Source organism: Papio anubis, chromosome 4, assembly GCF_008728515.1.
Source record: "Papio anubis isolate 15944 chromosome 4, Panubis1.0, whole genome shotgun sequence".
NCBI classification, from domain to species: domain Eukaryota; kingdom Metazoa; phylum Chordata; class Mammalia; order Primates; family Cercopithecidae; genus Papio; species Papio anubis.
Genome location: NC_044979.1, coordinates 125,804,128 through 125,827,562, shown reverse-complemented (window position 1 = coordinate 125,827,562; position 23,435 = coordinate 125,804,128). Strand labels below are relative to the sequence as shown.

Genomic DNA, 23,435 nt, shown 5'->3' with positions numbered 1-23,435 from the left:
TCATACCACTGTAAAGGAGGCTGAGCCCAGCCTTGAGCCAAGATCTGCCTGACAATGATGTCCATGCATCTTGAGATAAGACAGAAGGCATGTGTTCAAGAATAAAGAACATGTAAAAGCAAACAGGCAATAGCTTCTCTTCTTCCATAAGGCAACACTCATACTGTAGCAGGACGAGCCACAGACAAAACTCCTCAGACACCGGATTAAAGAAGGAAGAGGGTTTTTATTCGGCCGGAAGCGTCGGCAGACTCGAGTCTTAAGAGCCGAGCTCCCCGAGAAAGAAATACTTGGCATTTTTAAAGGCTTACAACTTTAAGGGGTCCACGTGAGAGGGTCGTGATAAACCGAGGAAGCGTAGGAAACGTGAATGGGGGCTACATGCATCAGCTAACAAAAAGTTTTACAATGCTTTTTTCATACAGTGTCTGGAATCTACAGATAACACAAGTAGTTTAGTCCAGGGGTTGTTATTATCATTACTTTGTTTAACTCCTAGGGCCAGGTGGTAGTGCGAAGGTTGTCTGGCTATTTATCTTACTTTTGTTTCTTTCTCTCTTTCCTCCTGTCTTGAGAACTAGGCAAGGTTGGGGGAGGAGGGCAGCAGGAGTAGTAGTGGTCTCCTTCCTTAATACTTTCTGGTGTCTTTTATTTATTTATTTATTTTTTGAGATGAAGTCTCTCTCTGTTACCTAGGCTGGAGTGCAGTGGCTTGAATTTGGCTCGATCTTGGCTCACTGCAACCTCCTCCTCCTGGGTTCAAACAATTCTCTTGCCTCAACCTCCCCAATAACTGGGATTATAGGCTCACACTACCATGCCCAGATAATTTTTTTTTCTGGACACAGTCTTGCTCTTATCATCCAGGTTGGAGTGCAGTGATGCAATCTTGGCTCACTGCAACCTCCACCTCCCCGGTTGAAGCAATTCTCCTGCCTCAGCCTCCCCATTAGTTGGGATGACAGGTAAGCATCACCACGCCCAGCTAATTTTTTTTCATGTTTTTAGTAGAGATGGGGTTTCACCATGTTGGCCAGGCTGGTCTCAAACTCCTGACCTCGTGATCCAGTGGCCTCACCCTCCCAAAGTGCTGGTACTATAAACATGAGCCACCGTGCCCCACCGTGTCTTTTAATTTTTAATTTGTATGGGTGCACAGCAGATGTATATATTAGGTTGGTGCAAAAATAATGGCAAAAAAGTGATTATTTTTGCACCAACCTAATATTTATGGGGTACCTGAAATATTTTGATACAGGCATGCAATGTGTAATACATCAGGGTGGATGGGGTATCCATCACCTCAAGTATCTATCCTTTCTTTGTGTTATAAATATTCCAAATATACTCTTTATTTATTTATTTATTGAGATGGAGTCTTGTTCTGTCGTCAGGCTGTAGTGCAGTGGCGGGATCTCAGTTAACTGCAACCTCCTCCTCCCAGGTTCAAGAGATTCTCCTCTGTAGCTGGGACTACAGGAGTGCGCCACCATGCCCAGCTAATTTTTTTGTATTTTTAGTAGAGACGGGGTTTCACTATGTTGGCCAGGACGATCTCGATCTCTTGACCTTGTGATCTGCCTGCCTCAGCCTCCCAAAGTGCTGGGATTACAGGCGTGAGCCACAGCGCCCAGCATAAGTTATTATTTAACGTACAATAAGTTATTGTGGACTGCAGTCACCCTGTTGTGCTGTCAAATACTAGGTCCTATTCATTCTATCTAACTATATTTTTATACCCATTAACCACCCACATCCCCCCTACTACCCTTGCCTTCCCAGCTTATAACCATCCTTCTACTCTATCTCCATGAGTTCAACTGTTTTGTTTTGTTTTGAGATGGAGTGGCATGAGCCACTGTGCCCAGCCAAGTCCAGTTATTGAATAATTTTTTATTAAGAGCCTACCATGACCAGGGCAGTGCCAGGCACTAGAGGTACCATGATAAACAAGACAGACATGCTCTCTACTCCGACAGCTTACAATTCACTGATCATTCCATTTCATTGGGGACGCTGACAATGTAGAAAGTGCTCAGGAGAAGGCAGATGGGAACGAGGTCAATAAACCATATGGTGGGCTTAGCAAAAAAAATACTGGTAATTTTTGCCACTGGGTGATGAGCATGGGCGGAAGGGGTCATATTAGAATCCTATTTTGAGGTGTTTTGGAAACTTCCGTAAGTCACGTGGAGTTGGCATGCTGAAATGAGGTAAACATGATGAGTGTTGCCCAAAAGGATACCCTTTAAATTTTTAGCACTTTCCAAACCAGTGTGGTCACAACCAATGCTAACAGGAGTGGTGTGAAGTAGGCAGGGGAGGTAATAACTATGCTTATTTTATGAATGAGGAAAACACTAGATTCGACTCATAGAGGCTTGGAGTTAGAAGGGACTTAAGAAGCCTGCTGTCAGTTTTCCATCCTAATGCTTAACTTGACAATGATCCCACCCAGCACAACACATTACATCAAACGTGCGAGTTATAGGAAGGGCCAGGCGCAGTGGCTCACAGGCCTGTAATCCCAACACTTCGGGAGGCCTAGGCAGCCTAGCAGGCTTAGGGAGGGAGGGGAACGAAGGGAGACAGGGGTGGTGGTGAGGGAGGCTGGGAGCAGAGGGGACGGGGTGGGTGGGGGTTGGGCGGCGGTAGAGGGGTCAGGGTGGGGACCCCGAGCCTTGGAGGGGCTGAGAAGGCCAGCATGTTGGGGAGTGCTCGGCCTCTGGGATTCTGGCCTGGCTGCGCCAAGTTGGGGCTGACATGAAGTCCCCTGCATTTTTGGGGGTGGCCCGTCCCTCTGGGAGAGGATCCCTCACAAGATGACTTCCCAAGTCGCGCTCCGAGGCGGCTCTTTGCGGACCCCACAGAGATGCCTTCTGGGCTCCTGGGGCCCGCGGGGAGGGGCAGGTGAGGCCCAGGGCTGGGTGAGGCCAGGCCTTTCTAGGAATGTTGGTGCTCCCAGCATCCAGAGGTTTCCAGGGGAGTGGCCCGAGTACGTCCCCGCCTAATTATGGAGCCATCCCTCGGGCTGCGCAGTGGAGCGCCGAGGTGACGGCTGCGGGGAGCCGGGGCGGCCAAGCACCGTCCGCAGTCAGGAGGTCCCGGGCAGCGTGCAAGGCGGTTGCGGCGTGCGGGCCGCAGGCCTGCGGAGTGCGCGGGTTGGGCTGAGGGCTGTCCCTGGAGCGCCGGGTGGCCCTGGGGCCCGCACGCCCACTTGCTGGCGGGGGGTGGCGCAGACATGGGCGGTCACCCCGAGGGCGGTCCAGGGTAGCCCGAGCTAGCCTGGAGTAGGGGAGTGGCGCAGAGCTGCGTGGAAAGGCGCGGGGCGCCTGCGTGGCGAAGGAACTCAGCTGCCTGACACGCCTGCAAGGCCTACGGAGCTGCTCGGGCCACGACCTCTGTTGGCCAAACGCGGGGCGGGGCGTGAACGCCTGGCGGGGCCCTGGCGTCGGGTGGGGACCTGTCCGCCTGCGGGGGGCATGCTCTCCAGGGGGCGTGGCTCTCTGCTCCGGTGAAGGCCAGAGGGACTCCTTGGGCTGGGCGGAAACGCGACTGACTGTGGCTGCGGACAGGCGGTGACTGCAACGCGGAGGAGCTGGGGTCGCGGTGGGTCGCTAAGCCCAGCCCAGTACATGCGCGCTTGGCGCACGAGACTCAAGGGGAGCGCGGAGGGGTCCAGGTCGCCAGGGGCTGCTGGGCCCATCCCTGAACCCGGCGCGGGGCACGCTAGGAGCTGGCTCAGGCGCACCCGGTGGCTGCAGCTGCCGCGGGAGGAGCTCGGCGGCTCGGGGTCCTCGGAGACAGCGTTTCTCCCGGAAGGCTTCCTGGGGCGGTGGGTGGGAAGTGGGGGCCGGGGCGGCAGCGGGAGGCGTCATGTCTCCGCAGGTGGGCACCATGCTCCCTGCAGCCCTGTGCGGGGCCCTGCTGGGCTGCCTGTGCCAGGCCTGGGCTGAGACAGTATGTGAGAAAGTGCAGAACGACTGTAGGGCCCCTCCGGATTACTGAATAATACGTGGACTATGGCCCGATAAAAATGAAGGATGTAATGGATCGTGGCACTTTAATTTAGAAGAGATTAAGGATATTTTGCCGGAAATGAAGGCACACTGGTCTGATGTAATTCACTCGTTTCCCTATCGTAGCCACTTCTGGAAGCATGAGAGGGAGAAGCATGGAACCTGTGCCGCAGTGGTGGACGCACTCAACTCCCAGAAGTACTTCAGCAGAAGCCTGGAACTCTACAGGGAGCTGGACCCCAACAGTGTGCTCCTAAAACTGCGTCTAAGCGCATCCATCAATTACTAACAAGTTGCAGATTTTAAAGATGCCCTTGTCAGAGTGTATGAAGTGATACCCAAAATCCAGTGCCTTCCGCGAAGCCAGGATGGGAAAGTATAGACAACTGGTCAGATAGAACCTTGCCTCGCTGAGCAAGACCAGTAGCTGCAAAACTGCATGGAGCAGTGCAGGTGGGGGGTGGGGTTGGAAAGCAGCCATCCCCCAAGTAGGAAGTTTGGCTGGCGGATGGGGCTGCCAAGAGCCAGGGTCTGAGGGTCTGTGAAGATGCCCCAGTGTTTTATTCCCCCACCTAAAAAAAGCCAGCATTGATGCCCAAGTTTGGGAAATACTCTGTTTTAAAAAGCAAGAGAAATTCACAAACTGCAGCTTTCTAAAAAGAAACCAAAAACACAAACTGCAATTTCTTTTGCACCAACCTAATACAGTATATCTATAGATATATCTGTTAGTCAAATTACATATATGTGTATATAACATATACCGTGTATATCTAATGTAAATTGTATATAATATATATAATGTGTAATGTATATATAAAATGTAATGCATATATCATATGTAATGTATATGTAATGTGTGTATATTTATATATGAGAGGAGATTTATCATGGGAATTGGCTCACGGGATTATGGAGCCTGAGAAGTTCCACCATCCGCCAAGTGCAACCTGGAGACCACGAAAGCCCGTGGTGTAATTCAGTCTAAGTCTGAAGATCTGAGAATCACGGAAGCTGATGATGTTAACTCCAGGTTTAAATCTGAAGGCCTGAGAACTGGGGGTGCTGCTGATGTAAGTCCTAGAGTTCAAAGGCCCAATCACCCAGAGCTCTGATGTCTGAGAGCAGATGGATGTCTCAGCTCAAGAAGAAAGAGTTAATTTGCCCTTTCTCTACCTTTTTGTACCATGCGGGCCCTCAATAGATTGGATGGTGTCCTTCCACATTGGTGAGGGTCAATCTTCTTTACCCAGTCTACTGATTCAAATGCTAATCTCTTCCAGAAACATCTTCACAGATGCACCTGGAAATAATGTTTTACCAGCCATCTGGGCATCCCTTAACTCAGTCAAGTTGACACATAAAAGTAATCATCACAGTGGTATATGAAGAGGATTAAGTCACTCAATTTTGAATAGGTTTGTGAGTGCTGAACTTTCTTTGTCAAGGCTGATTCGAGTTCATAATGATCTGCTCACTGTGTCCCTGGAGAAGTAACATGGGAAATGATGCTCATGGATTGTCATGGTCCTTACTAGAGAAGACCTGTATTTCTTGTATTGTTTATGGGGGTACAATACAGTGATTGAGGGCATCTACTGTGGAGTTAGTCTGACATTACTGTTCGAGGTCTGTCATTTGTTTGCTCTGTGACTGTGGGTCAATTTCTCAACATTCTAAAGTCCTGCTTGCCTCATCCAAAACATAATAATATTTTACTTGAGAATTGCTGTGAAGTTCTGACAAGATAATGCATGTAACTAGCAAATAGTGAATGAATGGTCAATAGTATTGTCTTAAGGTAGAGACAGAGACATAAAATTATCTACACAAGTGCACACACACATAATTACATACACATATACACAAATAATTACATACACATATATACATACACATTTTTACATGAATGACATGGTGTTTTATAACCTGTTTTTACTCAATACTATACCATGAATATCTGCCCAGAAAAATGTGTAGCTTTCTACCACTGTTTAAAGAACTGATAGTATGGATTTACCCATTATATGGATTTACCATAGTTTAATTTGTCACAACTGATGGACATTTAGGTTGTTAGACAACTCTGCCTTTTAGCAAGACACAAAGATACAACATAACTAAGACTTCAGTTACCTTGATTCATCCACAGCCCTAACTCATCTTATGTTTCTTTCCATTTCCAGCCTCTGACTCTTCTCTTTGCCTTCTGAATTCTTACTCATTCCTTGCTCTGGTGGGAATCTCCTTTCCTCATGATATTATTCCTGTAGCAAACACATGATGCTCCCTGGCATTGACCCATCCAAGACCCTGGCTTCGTGTGGTTCTAGGTCCAGCCAGCATGAGTCCACATGGCCAGCATTTCTATTGTGTTTACCCAGCCTTACAGAAAGGAACCAACTGATAGGAAGGCCACCAATATTGTTTTAATGGTGGAATCATTCTACATCTCTGAATAAAATGCTACAGAACCTTTAGGGCTAGCAGCCATCTCAGAGGACTTCTGATGCAATCTTTTTCCTGTGGACTACCAGCAAAGAGAATAACCCTAAACCCAGATGTGATGATAAAACACTAAAGGTGATGTTCTACAAGGTAGAAAAAGAGATAATGGAATTTAGAATAGGGGAAACAGACTTGTCTCTGAATCAGAACCTAGGGCTGCAAAAGCCTTGTTACGGAAAAGGGTAATAAAAGGATTTCTTCCCTATGAAAATGATATGAAAATATATCTTACCAAGAGACTGAACTAGAAGTCTTCCAAGCTGTCTTCTAGTGATCCTGAATTATCAGAGTTTATGTCTTCTATGAAAGGGGACTGGTAATATCAGATTCACAGTGTTATAAAGATTACCTAAAATAATGTACAAGACATTAATAATAATGTATTTGTAAGAGAGACATTACTACTACTGTTATAAATAGTCTTAAGAACTATAACCTCAAAGTAGCTTCCAGTATGTTTACATTTTGCAGGGGCTCAATATATTAAACCAATAGACTAAACAATGTAAAAGGAGCTAGTTATTAAGGAAATTACCTAATTCAAAATTTTTTCCTCTTAGACTAGATGACAATTCTAAAATTCCAATTCTATGATTCATAATGGCCAAAAGGTGGAAACAATCTGAATGTTCATTAGCTGAAGAATGGGTACACAAAATGTGGTCAATTCATGCAATGGAATAGTATTCAGCAATGAAAAGGAATGAAGCCCTGGTACATGCTACAAAATGAATGACTCACAAAAACACTATGCTGAGTGAAAGAAGCCAATCAAAAAAGACCACGTGCTGTATGACTCCATTCATACTATGTTCATAACAAGGAAATCTATTGAGAAAGTAAATTAGTGGTTGCTTAGAGCTGGGAAGGATGTGGGAATTGAAAGGTGATAGTGGAAGGGCATGGGGTTTTAGAGGTGATGAAATAGTTCTAAAATTGTGGCTATGGGTGCACAGATCTGTGAATATACTGAACACCATTGAAATGTACAGTTTCAATGGATGAATTGTATGGTACGTGAATTATATATAAATAAAGCTATTAAAAAATGATTGCCAAGTCAAAGACCCAATTCAGCCAGTTACAAAGTTAAGGCAGAGAGACAACTATTTTAGCTCACACCCTAAAAAATAAATGGGAAGGAACACCACTCCTGGGGAAAGGCAACTGCAAAGTACACAGGGCTCCCAGGGCTATTCCAGGCCTGTCTGAGCCAATGGGGTATTAGGTAGCAGGACCACCCACAAAGTCGACACAGGGTCACCCGACTCCATTTATCAGTGAACTGGGACACAAGCCCATTACTGCCTCACTTGCTGACCATCTCTGATATGTTCTGGCTCTGCCACAGTGCATAGCTCTGGCTCTTAGTGCGTTCGGAAACTGAACATCTCTGACCAGGTTAACCAGTGGGTTCCTAGGAGGTGTTGTCTCTGAAGGGCTGTTAAAATGACACAGGAAGGCTGAGGCGGGAGAAAGTAGCAGGAAAGAGTGTTTTGTGTACCATCTGTGTGATCCACATTTCTTGTTGCTTTTGCTCTAGTTTCTTGGGTCAGTGAGGGAAAAATCAAGTTTCTCACTTTCTTTTACAATGCCTGGGTTTTTCTTTTTGTGAAATGAGGTCTATGGAGCCCACAGATTACTGTTCCCTCTTCAGGCCCATTTGTCTTACAGTTAATGGAAATTTCTCTGAGATCTCTATGATAACCACAGGCATTTTAGAGGAAAACATAAAAAGGAACTATCAGAGCGTGCTGCCTGAGGCTTTTCCATTACGTATCTTTTCTTCTTTTGAGACACAGTCTCGCTCTGTCACCAGGCTGGAGTGCAGTGGTGCCATCTCGGCTCACTGCAGCCTCTGCATCCCGGGATCAAACGATTATCCTGTCTCAGCCTCCCAAGTAGCTGGAACTGCAGGCAGGTGCCACCACGCCCAGCTAATTTTTGTATTTTTTTTGTAGAGATAGAGTTTCACCATGTTGGCCAGGATGGTCTCGATCTCTTGACCTTGTGATCCGCCCACCTCGGCCTCCCAAAGTGCTGGGATTGTCTCCAGTACATTTCTTAATATCAACATTAATGCTCCAAAGTGCTCTATTCTTCTATGATGATACTGTTCATTTTTTATTTGCATTTGGACAGGGCTTAGAGGGCAAATTTGCACACACGTTTAATTTTGGCTCTTTAAGATTTGGAATTCAAGTTTTCCAAACCCAATTTAATATTAATGGAATGCAACCACTTTGCACTTTGTTATGTTTCAGAGCATTTCACAAACATGATTACATGAGATGATACAGGCAGAATGAGTGCTTGGGTCCGGAATCAGGACTTTTGGGCACTAGTTCTGGCTCTCCCTGCACACAGAGGGTGGGACATTGGAAGATCCGCTTACTCTTCCTGGACCTCAGTTTTCCAGTTTCTAAAATAAAGGGGATCTGGACAGGCATGGTGGCTCATGCCTGTAATTTTAGCACTTTGGGAGGCCGAGGCAGGTGGATCACTTGAGGTCAGGAATTTGAGACCAGCCTGCCCAACATAGTGAAACTGTCTCTACTAAAAATACAAAAATTAACTTGGCATGGTGGTGCATGCCTGTAATCCCAGTTTCTTGGGAGGCTGAGGCGGGAGAATCATTTGAACCTGGGAGGTGGAGGTTGCAGTGAGATGAAATTGCGCGACTGCACTTCAGTGTGGGAGACAGTGAAACTCAATCTCATAAATAAATAAATAAATAAATAAATAAATAAATGTAAATAAAATAAAGGGGATTGACTTGATGGTCACCGAAATTCCTTTCACATCAGATATTTTATGTCTCTGTGTTTGTAACCAATGGTCATGTTGATTTAGCACAGGGAATGAGATAATTAGCCTCAAAGAAAAATAAGCAACCATTTGTGAATGATGAAATCTTCCTATTTAATGAAGACTTTAAAAGTTTCCCTTGTAAGTCAGAATAGAGCTTTGAGTTTTACTATCATCATTCTGTACTTTCAGTTTCATAAGATTAGAATTTCATTCCTCTTGTATGCTTTGCTTGTAATGAAAATAAACTGCTCCTAGTCCACTTAGGGTTCCTTGCTAGGGCCCGGGTCACAGCCGTGCTTTATTTAGAGCAGTAGTTCTCAAACTTACAGTGCATAACAGAATCACCTGAAGGGTTTGTTCAACCAGATTGCTGAGCCTATTCCCAAGTTTCTAATTCAGCAGGTCGGGGTGGAGCCTGAAATGTGCATTTCTAATAAGTACACAGGTGATGCTAAGGCTCTGACCTGAGGACCACACTTTGAGAACAGTTGAGTTGGGGGTGTGTTGGCTTGCTTTGTTTTTCCTCTGTTGCCAGAGAAAATCTGAGTCTTCTGAAACAAGTACAGAAGAGGAATTAGCTTATGTTGGCCACTTCCTTCTCTCCTTGTCATTTTCTCTGATTAATTTCTAGTATGATCTGAGGCTCCCTGGGCTGTTATAGAATTTGCACCCCAGGGACTGAGGCTGGGATGGGTGGGCCATCTTACTCAAAATAACCAGGAAAAGAAGGAGCCGTAAGAGTCACAGTAATGAATCTGGGAGTTGTATTTTTTACAACCAAGAAAAGCAATGGTGACAAGGGGAGAAGGCAGGAAAAATCTGCATAGCAGTATGTACTGGTGATGAAAGTTTCTAATGTTGTGGCAGACTTGTTCACCCACACGAGTGTTCTTTTCTTTTTCCTGAACACACAGCTAGACTTCACTCAAAGCTGAATATAGTCATGATTTAGTTATTTCCAATGAAATGTGAGTCGAAGTGATTAGTGCTCATCCTAGGCCAAGACTTTTAAGAGATTTTATCTCCTCCTTGTTCTCTTTCCTTTTTCCATCTTCTGGATGGAGACTCAAGGAGCCTAAGTCCTTGAATCACCACATGGAGGAGAGCTGCTTCTCTTTCAGCAGCTCTTGAACTTACACAAACTAGAAATATATGTCTGTTGTATTTGAGTCATTATAAACTTTTAAGTCTATTTTTTACTGCATACAAATGCTAACAGTAAGTCTATATTCCATTCTTTCTTTCTTTCTTTTTTTTGAGATGGAGTCTTGCTCTGTCACCCAGGCTGGAGTGCAGTGGCATGATCTCTGCTTACTGCAACCTCTACCTCCTGGGTTCAAGCGATTCTCCCAACTCAGCCTCACAAGTAGCTGGGATTACAAGTGTACATCACCATGCCTGGATAATTTTTGTATTTTTAGTAGAGATGGGGTTTTGCCATGTTGGCCAGGCTAGTCTCAAACTCCTGGCCTCAAGCAATCCACCTGTCTCGGCCTCCCAAAGTGCTGGAATTACAGGCATGAGTCACTGCCCCAGGCCTCCATTATTTCTTAAGGGTAGAGGACCAAGCTGTGGGGATGGGAGAAAACAGAAAATTATCACTAGATCAATGCATCTAAAATCCTTAAGAAGGAGCTGGGATCATTCAGTCACTCACAAGCCCCATAAGGGCCAGGACATCCCCTTCTCTGACGTAAACCTAGGTAAAGATTACCTAAAATAATGTCAAGGAGCTTTCTACAGGAAAGTTTTCTTACTACTACTGTTATAATTATTCCTAAGAACTATAACCTGAAAGTAGCTTCCAACACATTTTGCATTTTGCAGGGGATCAATATATTAAATCAATAGGCTAAACAATGTAAAAGTAGCCACTGATTAAGGGAATCTCATTCAGGTCATTCTGATATAAAGAAAAGGGGACATCCTGGCACTTATGAGGCTTGTGAGTAGAGCCCAAAGAAGTTCACATGAAATCTCCTCTTGAGAACCCCCCAATACAGGTATGCTTTCCTACTTTCAGGATGAGAACATTAAAGAATAATTCACATAGGCTAGGTGGAAAAAATGCTGAAAAATAAGAAAATGACAGAAGTTCTTGATACACTAAGTAGAAAAATATAGTTCCAAAAATATTTACTGAAAGAACAAGGCAACCTTTTAGAAAAGTGTTTGGTGACCACAATATTTTCGGGAAGATTGCCTTGATCAAAGAGGAAGCAAAATTATAAAAAGGAAATGGAAGAGGTGAAGGGTTTAACAGGATGAGATTCAGATTTAATAAGCCAAGACAAACAGGAAGAAAAAGAAGTTAACAGAAGAAATCAAGGAAACTGATACACAGTATTAAGGTTAAAAAAACACAATGACGTGGAAGACAAACTTGAGAAACTCTCAGAGTTCAGGAGAAAAAAACTAATAGATAAATGTCAGAAAAATTAGACAGATATGGATCATATATATAGAAAACTTAAGAATGATAAGAGATTTCTGAGGAAAGAAACAGGCCAAAGGAACAAAATAAAAAAATGTGTGTTTAAGGAATCTATATGAATTTGAAAAACATCTGAATTTAAAGATCAAAATGGTTTGTTATACTACAGGTAAAACACATACACAAACTCACTCATATTTTAGCAATAAAAAAAATATTCCAAGAATTAAAATAAGCCTCACAGGCCCAGTGTGGTGGCTTATGTCTGTAATCCCAGCACTTTGGGAGGTTGAGGCAGGAGGGTAGCTTGAGCCCAGGAGGTGGAGACCAGCCTGGGTAACATGGTGAGACCCCCATCTCTACAAAAAATGAAAAAATTAACCAGGCATGGTGGCGCATGCCTAGTAGTCCCAGCTACTCAGGAGGCAGAGGCAGAGGAACACTTAAGCCCAGGATTTGGAGGCTGAAATGAGCTTTGTCTGTGCCACTGTACTCCGGCCAGGGTGACAGAGTAAGGCCCTGTCTCAAAAAAAAAAAAAAAAAAAAAAAAAAAAAAGCCATACAAGATTTTGAAAATATCTAGGAATATCTAGGCAGGAAAATACTCAGTTTCACCACAGGACAACAAAATATTAGGTTGGTTTCAGACTTCTACTCCTTAATATGAAATGCAGAAATGAATGGTATAATATCCCCCAGGTTTTACAGAAAAGATGTTTAGATCCATGGATTTTTTTTTTTTTGAGATGGAGTCTCGCTCTGCCGCCCAGGCTGGAGTACAGTGGCGAGATCTCGGCTCACTGCAAGCTCTGCCTCCCAGGTTCACGCCATTCTCCTGCCTCAGACTCCGGAGTAGCTGGGACTACAGGCGCCCGCCACCATGCCTGACTAATATTTTTTGTATTTTTAGTAGACGGGGGTTTCACTGTGTTAGCCAGGATGGTCTCGATCTCCTGACCTCGTGATCCGCCCACCTTGGCCTCCCAAAGGGCTGCGATTAGAGGCATGAGCCTAGCCAGATCCATGGATTTTAAACTGGCCTGAATTTGTATTTGTGGTTGAAGGTAGAAGCAAAATATTATAGAACATGTAAGGATCTAGGAAATCTACCAACTACTTGCTCTTTGTGGGGGAGAAAGTTGTTTTGGAAGACATTGTCTAATTGACCTAGAGCTAAATCAGTATTATGAACTCATAAAAATCAGTGCTCTGACACTCTTTGTATAGAAAATGATCCCTAGTCAGGCACAGTAGCTCATTCCTGTAATTTCAGAGTTTTGGGAGGCTGAAGTGAAAGGATTGCTTGAGGCCAGGAGTTACAGGCCAGCTGGAGAAACATAACAAGACCCCCTGTCCCTCCAAAATAACAATAAAAATTAGCCCAGCATGATGGTGTGTGCCTGTAGTCCCAGCTACTTGGGAGGCTGAGGTAGGAGGATTGCTTTAGCCTAGCACTTTGAGGTTGTAGTGAACTATGATTGCACTGCTGCACTCCAGCCTGGGCAACACGGTGAGACCCTGTCTCAAAAATGATCCTGGAGCTTCTACCTCATCCTCCATCCAGGCTGCTGGCCTAGGGGCCCATCTCAGCTCTGCAGAAGGCCCACTGATACAGTTTGGCTCTGTGTCTCCACCCAAATCTCACCTTGAATTGTAATAATCCCCATGTGTCAAGGGCAACACCAGGTGGAGGTAATTGAATCACGGAGGTGGTTTTCCTGATGCTGTTCTTGTGATAGTGAGTTCTCATGAGATCTGATGGTTTTATAAGGGGCTTCCTCCTTTGCTCAGCATCCATTCTGTCTCCTGCCACCCTGTGAAGAGGTGCTTTCCGCCATGATTGTAAGTTTCATTTTTATATACAAAGTGTGTCAGAGCACTGACTTTTATGAGTTCATTATATTGATTTGGCTCTAGGTCAATTATACAATGTCTTCCAAAACCATTTTCTTCCCACAAAGAGCAAGTAGTTGGTAAGTTTCCTAGGTCCTTACATGTTCTATAATATTTTGCTTCTACCCTCAACCATAAATAAAAACTTAGCCGTTTAAAATCTATGAATCTAAACATCTTAGGCCTCCCCAGCCATGCAGAACTGTGAGTCAATTAAACCACTTTTCTTTATAAATTATCCAGTCTCAGGTATGTCTTTATAGCACCATGAGAACGGACTAATACACCCACCTTGCTCTGTCATACCCCTGGACAACCCGTTCGGCTCCCTACTGCATATCCTTGCTACCCGGGAACCCAGGACAGCTCAGGAGAGCCAAATCTCAGGGTGTTTCCCTGTCTGACTGATACTCTGCAAACAGATTCATGTGACTGCACCCCAAGATGGTGCTGGGGAAACATGAGAGGCAAGACTCAGAAGTAGAGTCGTAGATGAGAAATGTAGTCTGGGGTCTGCTTTGCACTCTGTAACACCTTCATTTATCCATATATCTGCCTCCTGTAGCACCTTCATTTATCTGTATAGCTGTCCTTCTCAGGCTGGAGAGAGGAAAATTGGCACATCTATATTAGAGGGCGAGATTTTCCCTTTCCTCTTTCTATCTGTATGTCTTTTAAATAAAAATCTACAATCTAAATGACAAAAATAGTTGGCTTGGGTTGTGTTAGGGTAGGGGAGATTATGAGATTTAGACATACCTTTCTTCAGAACATACCTCAGATTGTCTGATACAGGTATTGTATGATGCAGAATCCCATTTTTGAATTTCAAAAGCTGAGTTTTACTTCAGTTTACTCTATGCTTTCTTTCGATAATAAACTCCCTTCATACAGAGTTTACTACAAGCTGATTAGGGCTGACTAGGATGAGGATAGTTTGTAGAGAAAAGCAACATGTTACTATGTTACCTTTAGATTAAATGACCCTAATATTTATATATTTTATCTAACATGTATGTCATATGTAAATATACAAAATTTAACAAGTTACGTATAATGATTTTTCCTAGTAGATAGTATTAGTAGTATACCGTTTTTTTCTTTATTTTAGCCTGAAATGTTATTTTTGTAAGTTCACTATAATGCATATGCATTGCTTCTATAATAAAAGCACAGTAAGTATTGCTTACAAATGTTGTAAAAGTAAGAAGTTTAGGAACTTACAATTGCCAAAGCAGATAATACATAACAAAATTCAAAATGGCAGTAATGGCCAGGTGCGGCGGCTGACGCCTGTAATCCCAGTACTTTGAGAGGCCAGTGTGGGAGGATCGTTTGAACTGAGGTGTTTGAGACCAGCCTGAGCAATATGGGGAAATTCCGTCTCTACAAAAAATACAAGAATTAGCCAGGTGTGGTGGTGCGCAGCTATAGTCCTAGCTACTGGGGAGGCTGAAGTGGGAGGACTGCTTGAGCCCAGGAGGCCAAGGCTGGAGTGAGTTGAGATCATGCCACTGCACTCCAGCCAGGGTGATGGAGGCAGACCCTGTCTCAAATTTAAAAAAAAAAAAAAATGGCAGTAATAATTTGTAGGACAGAATTGTGAGACATAATATATTAACAAATGTATATACATAAGAGTCAAAATATAATTTTCTTTTAAAAACCCATATGTTGGGAAGTCAAAGGGAGCAGACTGCCTGAGCTCAGGAATTCAAGACCACCCTGGGCAACATGACAAAACCCCATCTCTACTAAAATACCAAAAAAAAAAAAAAAAAAAAAAGAGGCCGGGCGCAGTGGCTCAAACCTGTAATCCCAGCACTTTGGGAGGCCGAGACGGGTGGATCACGAGGTCAGGAGATCGAGACCATCCTGGCTAACACGGTCAAACCCCGTCTCTACTAAAAAAATACAAAAAACTAGCCGGGTGAGTTGGCGGGCGCCTGTAGTCCCAGCTACTCAGGAGGCTGAGGCAGGAGAATGGCGTAAACCCAGGAGGCGGAGCTTGCAGTGAGCTGAGATCCCGCCACTGCACTCCAGCCTGGGTGACAGAGCCAGACTCCGTCTCAAAAAAAAAAAAAAAATAAATAAATAAAAAATAAAAAGAAAAAAAATTTAGCTGGACGTGGTGGTGCACACCTGTAGTTCCAGCTGCTTGGGAGGCCGAGATAGAAGAATCGTTTGAACCTGGGAGGCAGAGGTTACAGTGAGCTGAGATGGCTCTATTGCACTCCAGCCTGGGAGTCAGCGAGACTCCATCTCAAAAACAAAATGAAACAAAACAAACAAAAGACAAAAGCCCATATGTGTTTTTAACTTTTAAATAGTCAGAATGTTCAGATGGAAAAGTCCACTCACTTGTTCATATGTTGCTATGGCTGGTCAGGGGACTTACGCAGACATGTTAAATAATACAGGTGGCATATTTGATGTAAATGGTCATGGTATTGTCCATAGGAACAGTCTTTCTTTAAGCTGACCTCATTGTCTGTTTGTTTCTTCTTACTAAGGGCTGATTCTGGAAGGACAAAGCTAGAATTCTGTTCCAAAGCCTGGCTTTTATCACTGTTTTTCTCTCTCTTCAAAGGAAAAGAATGGAAGGGTGTTACAAAACAAGAACCATAGCTTGTTGGAGATGAATTACCAAGTGAGGAATCAAACCATGACCACCGATGGTGCCCTAAATCGTAAGAGTGGACTGTCAAGGGAAACCCCATAGGAGATTTAGGACTTGGCACCACCTATCCATCTCATCCAGGATGCATTTAGCGGACTCATGTACTCATGTGTCAAGTGGTATTTGGGGGCACAGATCTCTTGGGGCTCTTACCAAAAGCTTCTGTGACTAATTAGAAAGGAATCAGTCCCCCTACCTTTCTCTGGAACTGTGTGAATACTGTGAGGTGCTAGAAATGAATATATACATTTGTGTCATTCCAACTTTACCCCATTTGTTTAGAATAAGAGCTGGCTCTCTGTGGACTTCGCCATCTTTCTCTTGGAACTAACTAAAGGTCAGTTGAGCAGTACATCAACAGTTCTGTTCCTAAAAAACTGTGGATTATGAAAATAGGAATGAATTTTATATCAGGGAGAGTGCCAAGGTGTCATTGACTAATAATCCCACCTCACTAAGTTCCCGTATGGAAAGACCAGATCACTGAGTTGGTTCCTTCTTCCTGTTTTCAAGGATTACCGCCTGAGCACTGGTGCTTAGGAAAAACCAGGCTCCACATGTTTTAGGATGGAATTTTCTAGAATCGCCTGGTTTTCTCTTGGGCACTTTCACCATCTTGGTTTGGTATCTCTCTTCAATTGAAGTTGGCTTTCTGCCAGCAGCTCTTGTTTGGTTCTCTCCTGATTTCAGAACGTGCTGTTAACTCTCTTCTTCAGCCAATTCCCAAGTGTCATCGTCAACAGTTTGAACTCAAGCAGGCATGTGAAGCTAGCACCCAGCAAAGTGGTTTGGAAAGTGATGATGTTAGGCAGAGTGTGGGTAATTTTCAAAACAAACCAGCTGAATTCAGTCAAGCAACCAAGCAGTTTGTAACTGGTTGGTTGTGATCCAACTGTTGGAAGAGTTGTTATCTTTCAAAGCCATCTGCGTATATAGACATAAACTGACATCCTTATCATCATTCCTCTTTTTTTTTTTTTTCTGTGAGACGGAGTTTCGCTCTGTTGCTCAGGCTGGAGTGTAGTGGCATAATCTCGGCTTACTGCAACCTTTGCCTCCCTGGTTCAAGTGATGCTCCTGCCTCAGCCTCCCTAGTAGCTGGGATTACAGGCACCTGCCATTGCACCTGGCTAATTTTTGTATTTTTAGTAGAGATGGGGTTTCACTATGTTGGCCAGGCTGGTCTCGAACTCCTGACCTTGTGATCCACCCACTTTGGCCTCCTAAAGTCCTGGGATTACAGGCGTGAGCCACTGTGCCTGGCCCATCATTCCTCTTAATTGACACATTAATACTTCTTACCCTTTAGGTAAGAAGTATTTACCTTTTATTCATGCTTGATGGTATATTTCATTAGGGAACTGATTTATTCAAGACACAATATTCTTCTGTTAAACCTGATTTCATCTATAAAATAGGTTCTTCAAGCATGATAGAATTTTACAAGCACAAGCAATTTCAATTGCAATGTCCTTCTAAGTCTGGGAACTGGAAATATAATTTGCAGTGAGCTCCGTCTTCTTCAATTTGTCCTCCTCCTTTTTTTCCTCCCCTCTTTCATTTTCCTTCAGGCTCTCAGCACATCACATTGCTAATCTAGATTCCAGAGGCTAAACATTGCTAGGAATGGGGAAAGAACATGAATCACCTCTTTCCCTCCTTTTTCTGCTCTAATTTTAAATACGTGAATCATAATCCTAGGAAAATATGCTGGGTAAACAAAGAAAGTATGTAGGGAAAGGGGGGGAAACACACACCTGGTCCAACTTCCAGCCAGCTTCTGCAAGGCAGCACCAGACAGGCTAAGAACCTAAGACAATGTCTGACAGGTTGCTATTTCGAGTTTGCTTTCCTGAAAATATTTTTGGGCCCAAAATATAGCAGCACCTACCTGCAATGTGAAATTCTAAAAGAAGACTCAGAGAAGGCAGAAAAGAGTGTCTAGTCACTCTTTTCTCTAGTAAAAGGATGACTTCTGATTTTGTCAATCTATTTCACAGCTTATACAAGTTATTGATTTAAATAATCTATGACAAGACTCCATGGGCTCAGTTTGCAGGGAACAATTTGCTAGCTAGATTTTTCACTAGATTCAATTGAAATTTTTCTTTTTTTTTTTTAGAGACGGGGTCTTTCTATGTTGCCCAGGCTGGTCTCAAACTCCTGGCCTCAGGCAATCCTTCTGTCTCAGCCTCTGAAAGTGCTGAGATTATAGGCGTGAACCACTGCACTCAGCCACTATGTTCAATTTTAATGACTTGTCACAGTGAACATTAATGTTTTACTTTTATTTCTCTGCTTATGACTTGCCTGGGCCCTTTATGTTCTTGGACCCCTCAGCAGAGTTCTCCTCTGTTTGCTCTAATGCAACAGTCCCCAACCCTTTTGGCATCAGGGACCAGTTTCATGGAAAACAATTTTTCCATGGACAGCAGGGGTGAAGGGGATGGTTTCGGGATGACTCAAGTGAAATATGTTGATTGTTCACTTTATTTCTATTATTATTACATTGTAATATGTAATGAAATAATTCTACAACTTGCCATAATGTAGAATCAGTGGGAGCCCTGAGCTCGTTTTCCTGCAACTAGATGGTCCCATCTAGGGGTGATGGGAGACAGTGAGAGATCATCAGGCATTCGATTCTCATAAGGAGTGTGCAACCTAGATCCTTCACATGCGCACTTCACAACAGGGTTCCCGCTCCTATGAGAATCTAATGCCACCACTGATGTGACAGGAGGCAGAGCTTAGGCGGGAATGTGAGTGATGGGGATCAGCTGTATGGTACAGGTGAAGCTTCGCTCAGCTGCCCGTGGCTCACCTCCTGCTGTGAAGCCCGGTTCCTAACAAGCCATAGACCAGTACCAGTACTGGTGCCGGTCTGTGACCCAAGGGTTAGGGACCCCTGCTCTTATGGGCTTGCTTCCTAGGCCACAACCTGATCAGAGAAGACTGTTGTATTTCTGGCTTTCTACCTCCCAGAATGCTGGGAACCCACACCTTCTACATCCCTTTCTTCCCCTTGGCAGGTCCCAGGTGGTTCAAGCATAGGCACTTATTGATAGTCACTGAAGTTTTCTTGAGTTGTCCACAGTGCAGCTGCCTGGGTCATAGACCACTGACCTTGACTTCACTCATTGCTGAAGGAGTGCTACAACTCCTCTGTTAGACTCTCCGAATAGAGGCCCTGGTCCTTTTGCTTCCTTGTAACTCCCACTGTCCTGGAACAAATTCCATCGGGGCTGCTAGAAAAAGGCTCACAGAGCCACCATCTCCCTCTTGGAGGGCCAGGTCTTGCTGCTCCTCCAAAGTAAGAAGCTCTGGGGTATGTGGGGCACCTCATTACCAGTTAAAGAGAGAGAGAATACACTTTGGGAGGCAGAGGCAGGCAGATCACGAGGTCAGGAAATCGAGACCATCCCAGCTAACACGGTGAAACCCCGTCTCTACTAAAATACAAAAAATTAGCCGGGTGTGGTGGCGGGTGCCTGTAGTCCCAGCTTCTCAGAAGGCTGAGGCAGGAGAATGGCATGAACCCGGGAGGCGGAGCTGGCAGTGAGCCGAGATCGCGCCGCTGCACTCTAGCCTGGGCGACACAGCGAGACTCCATCTCAAAAAAAAAAAAAAAAAAAAAAAAAAAAGAGCCAGAATAAGGAATGGAAGGGTGTGGGGTCCCAGCATTCTGGGAGGTAGATAGCCGGAGGTATAACTGTCTTCTCTGACCAGGCTGTGGCCCAGGAAGCAAGTCCATTAGAGCAGATAGGTCCCAAGAACATAACCGTTCCAGGCAAGTCACAAGCAGAGAAATACAAGTAAGAAATAAGCGTCCACTCTGGCAAGTCACTAAAATTGAACATGGTGGCCGGGTGCAGTGGCTCATGCCTATAATCCCAGTGCTTTGGAAGACCAAGCTAATAGAATCGCTTGACCCTGTTTCTACCAGAGAAAATAAACCAAAACCAAAACAAAAACCCTACAATTGAATGTAGTGATAAGTCTGGCTAACAAATTGCTTCCTGAAGACAAGAGCCCACAAAGTCTTTTTTTTTTTTTTTTTTTAATGGAGTCTCACTCTGTCGCCCAGGCTAGAATGCAGTGGCAGGATCTCGGCTCACTGCAACCTCCACCTCTCAGGTTCAAGTGATTCTTCTGCCTCAGCCTCCTGAATAGCTGGGATTACAGGCACACCCCAGCACACCTGGCTAATTTTTGTATTTTTAGTAGAGATGGGGTTTTACCATGTTGGCCAGGCTAGTCTTGAACTCCTGACCTCAAGTGATCCACCCTCCTTGGCCTCCCAAAGTGCTGGGATTATAGGTGTGAGCCACTGTGCCCAGCCACAAAGTCTTTTAATAGATTATTTAAATCAACAACTTCTATGAGCTGCAAAATAGATTGACAAAATCAGAAACCATCCTTTTTCTAGTCACTCTTTCTTGCCTTCTCTGAGTCTTTTGTGTAGCCAGCATTCCTCTGAATAGATGTTCTTGTCTCTTTAACTAGCAATGGGGTGTTTTCATCTATAGCAGAGCTTCTTACCTTGCAGGAGCAGCAAGACCTGGACCTCCAAGAGGGAGATGGTGGCTCTGTAAGCCATTTTCTAGTGGCTCCAGTGGAATTTGTTCCAAGAGAGTGGGAGTTACAAGGATGCAAAAGGACCAAGGCCACTATTTGGAGAGTCTAGCAAAGGAGTTGTAGCACTCTTGGAGGAAAGAAGGAAGTTAAGGTTGGTGGTCCACCACCCAGGGCAGCTGCAATGTGGACAACTCAAGAAAACCTCAATGGTTATCAGAGGAATGCTGGCTACTGCACAGCCACTAGAAAGATGTTGAGACAGGGTACCAGGCAGCCCAGAAGGGCCATTGCTTAGAGCTGCTTACAATGAGTCTGCAGCTCCCAGTGATTTACTGTATGATTTGCCTGGATCTCAGAAACTCTATTCTCCAGAGGCTGATGAAGGCGCTCCTAGGGCAATGCTTTATACTCCTGCATAGTATCTGTTTTCCATTTCTGTTCCCTATAAATGTGCGTTGTTGGTCACTTGCCTGCACTTGCCTCTCCCTGCACTCTCCCCTTCCTTTTGCCTCATTACCTGCTGTTCTGACGGGATTTTAAAGTCACAGCAAGCATCTGTGTTAAGGACTTACAAAAGAGCCTCCAAAAAAACAAAAACAAAAACAAAAACAGGGAAGGCAATTTTGGGATGAACAGGGAAGATGGGATAAGGGAAATGAAGAAAGACCCTGCCATACTAGGATTGAAGTGCAAACCAGAATGTGACCTTTTGTAATCCACGTTGCTATTTTTGGTTATGAATGGGCTTGTGGCAGGTGGAAAGGAGAAGGAATAAATCCATCCTTGCTCCAGTGCAGGCCTGAACTTTATGAGGATGGAATGGTAAGCACACGACATAGGGTTTTATGCATCAGCACAACTTTGTGTTAAATTGTTCTCAGAGGGCATCTTGTAAGGGAATGTGAAAATGAATGGCTGTGTTCGTTCTGGAGGCTGAACTGCAATTACTGAGATATGATAGGAAAACTGGTCTTAACACTGCCCGGTAAAACAGTATCCCCCCACCCACACTTATGTATAGCACCTATGGTCCATTTAGTCCAACATACACAAAGTAATCTCTTTGGTAGTCCAACTCCCATGAGCCATCCAGAGTACACGGCAGAAAGAACTCTGTTGTCTAGCAACCAATGGAACACGACAACACTAGATAAATTGGATCAATATTGCTCTAAATATTGAACCCTTAGATGATGGAAAAACCCTCAAAGCCATGTCCATAACTCCTCTGCTCTTTCCTCTCCTAGACTTAGCGGCTGAGGAGAACCAGCTGGTGTTTTGACAATCTGTGGAGACCCACGGGGAGGGAGGATTGGGGGAGAGCAGGCCAAGTTCCACAGGGGAACCCAGCAGTAGTCATTCCAGAAAGGAGATACCTGAAGGCTGAATCCCTAGGAATCTGGAGCCTCCCGTCCACCTTTGCAGCACTGGGTGGCCTGGAAGTGAGGTCATCATCCTGAGTTCCTGACCTGCTGGTGTCTGGTCAGGAATCACTGAAGTTGAAGAGATCAAGGTCACCACCAGTGGTTTTTAGAAAGAACACTTGAGTTGCTGGGCGCAGTGGCTCATGCCTATAATCCCAACACTGGGAGGCTGAGGTGGGAGGATCATTTGAACCCAGGAGATCAAGATCAACCTGGGCAATATAGTGAGATTCCCATCTCAAAAAATAAAAAAAATTAGCCAGGTGCGGTGGTGAACACTTGTAGTTCAAGCTACTCAGGAGGTTCATTTCTACCAAGGTGCAAGGGGCTAGTTAAAATAAAAGAGGTTTTAAGGGAAAGGAAGTTCCAATATGTCAATCTGAGGGTTGTGAGCAGATAGAGAAGGTGCAGTTCACCACTGGGGCTTGGTGAGGAGACAGGAAGATCACTTGAGCCCAGGAGTTGGAGGCTGCAGTGAACTGTGACTGCACCACTGCACTCCAGCCTGGGTGACAGAGAGAGAGCTTGTCTGTAAAAAAAAAAAAAAAAAAAAAAAAGAACACCCAAGGTTCAAGGTTGGTGCACAAGATGTCTTCCCATGAGACCCCCAAGGCCCTCCCCATCCCCTCCTCACCAAGCCCCAGTGGTGAACTGCATCTTCTCTGTCTGCTCACAACCCTCAGATTGACATATTGGAATTTCCTTTCCCTTAAAGCCTCTTTTACGTTAACCAGCCCCTTGCACCTTGGTAGAGATGAACCCAGTTTGGAAGGGGAGGGGGAACTTTGAACAAAGTCTAATCACTTTTTCCAATGAGTCACTTTTTCTTCCTGGAAATAATGCTAGATCATATTCCTAGAAACAATTTCCTGGCTGAGTAGCCTTTCTGAAGAGGCTCCATATGTCCCCTTGTGCAAAGCTTTCCTTGGGGTCCTGTCACGGTGCTGTTGGAAGCATTTTTTCACAGATGAACTGTGAGAGTTGACTTCAGTGAGAATTACTAAGAAGTGGAGGAGAGAAACCAACAATGTGACTCTTTACCACATGCCAAGCACTGCAGAGGATGCCTTAATAAAACTGGAGCTGCT

The 23,435-nt window shown here is 44.5% G+C and overlaps 1 long non-coding RNA gene and 1 pseudogene across 1 annotated transcript in view; one reads left to right on the top strand and one right to left on the bottom strand.

Moving 5' to 3' along the window:
- Positions 1-23,435, bottom strand: part of LOC116274537 — a 120,600-nt gene that overhangs the window by 44,125 nt on the left and 53,040 nt on the right. Inside the window, exon 5 of the long non-coding RNA XR_004183282.1 lies at positions 6,760-6,876. This is a non-coding gene — a long non-coding RNA (uncharacterized LOC116274537). The remainder of the gene's footprint in view (positions 1-6,759; positions 6,877-23,435) is intronic.
- Positions 3,861-4,729, top strand: LOC100998691 (annotated as a pseudogene).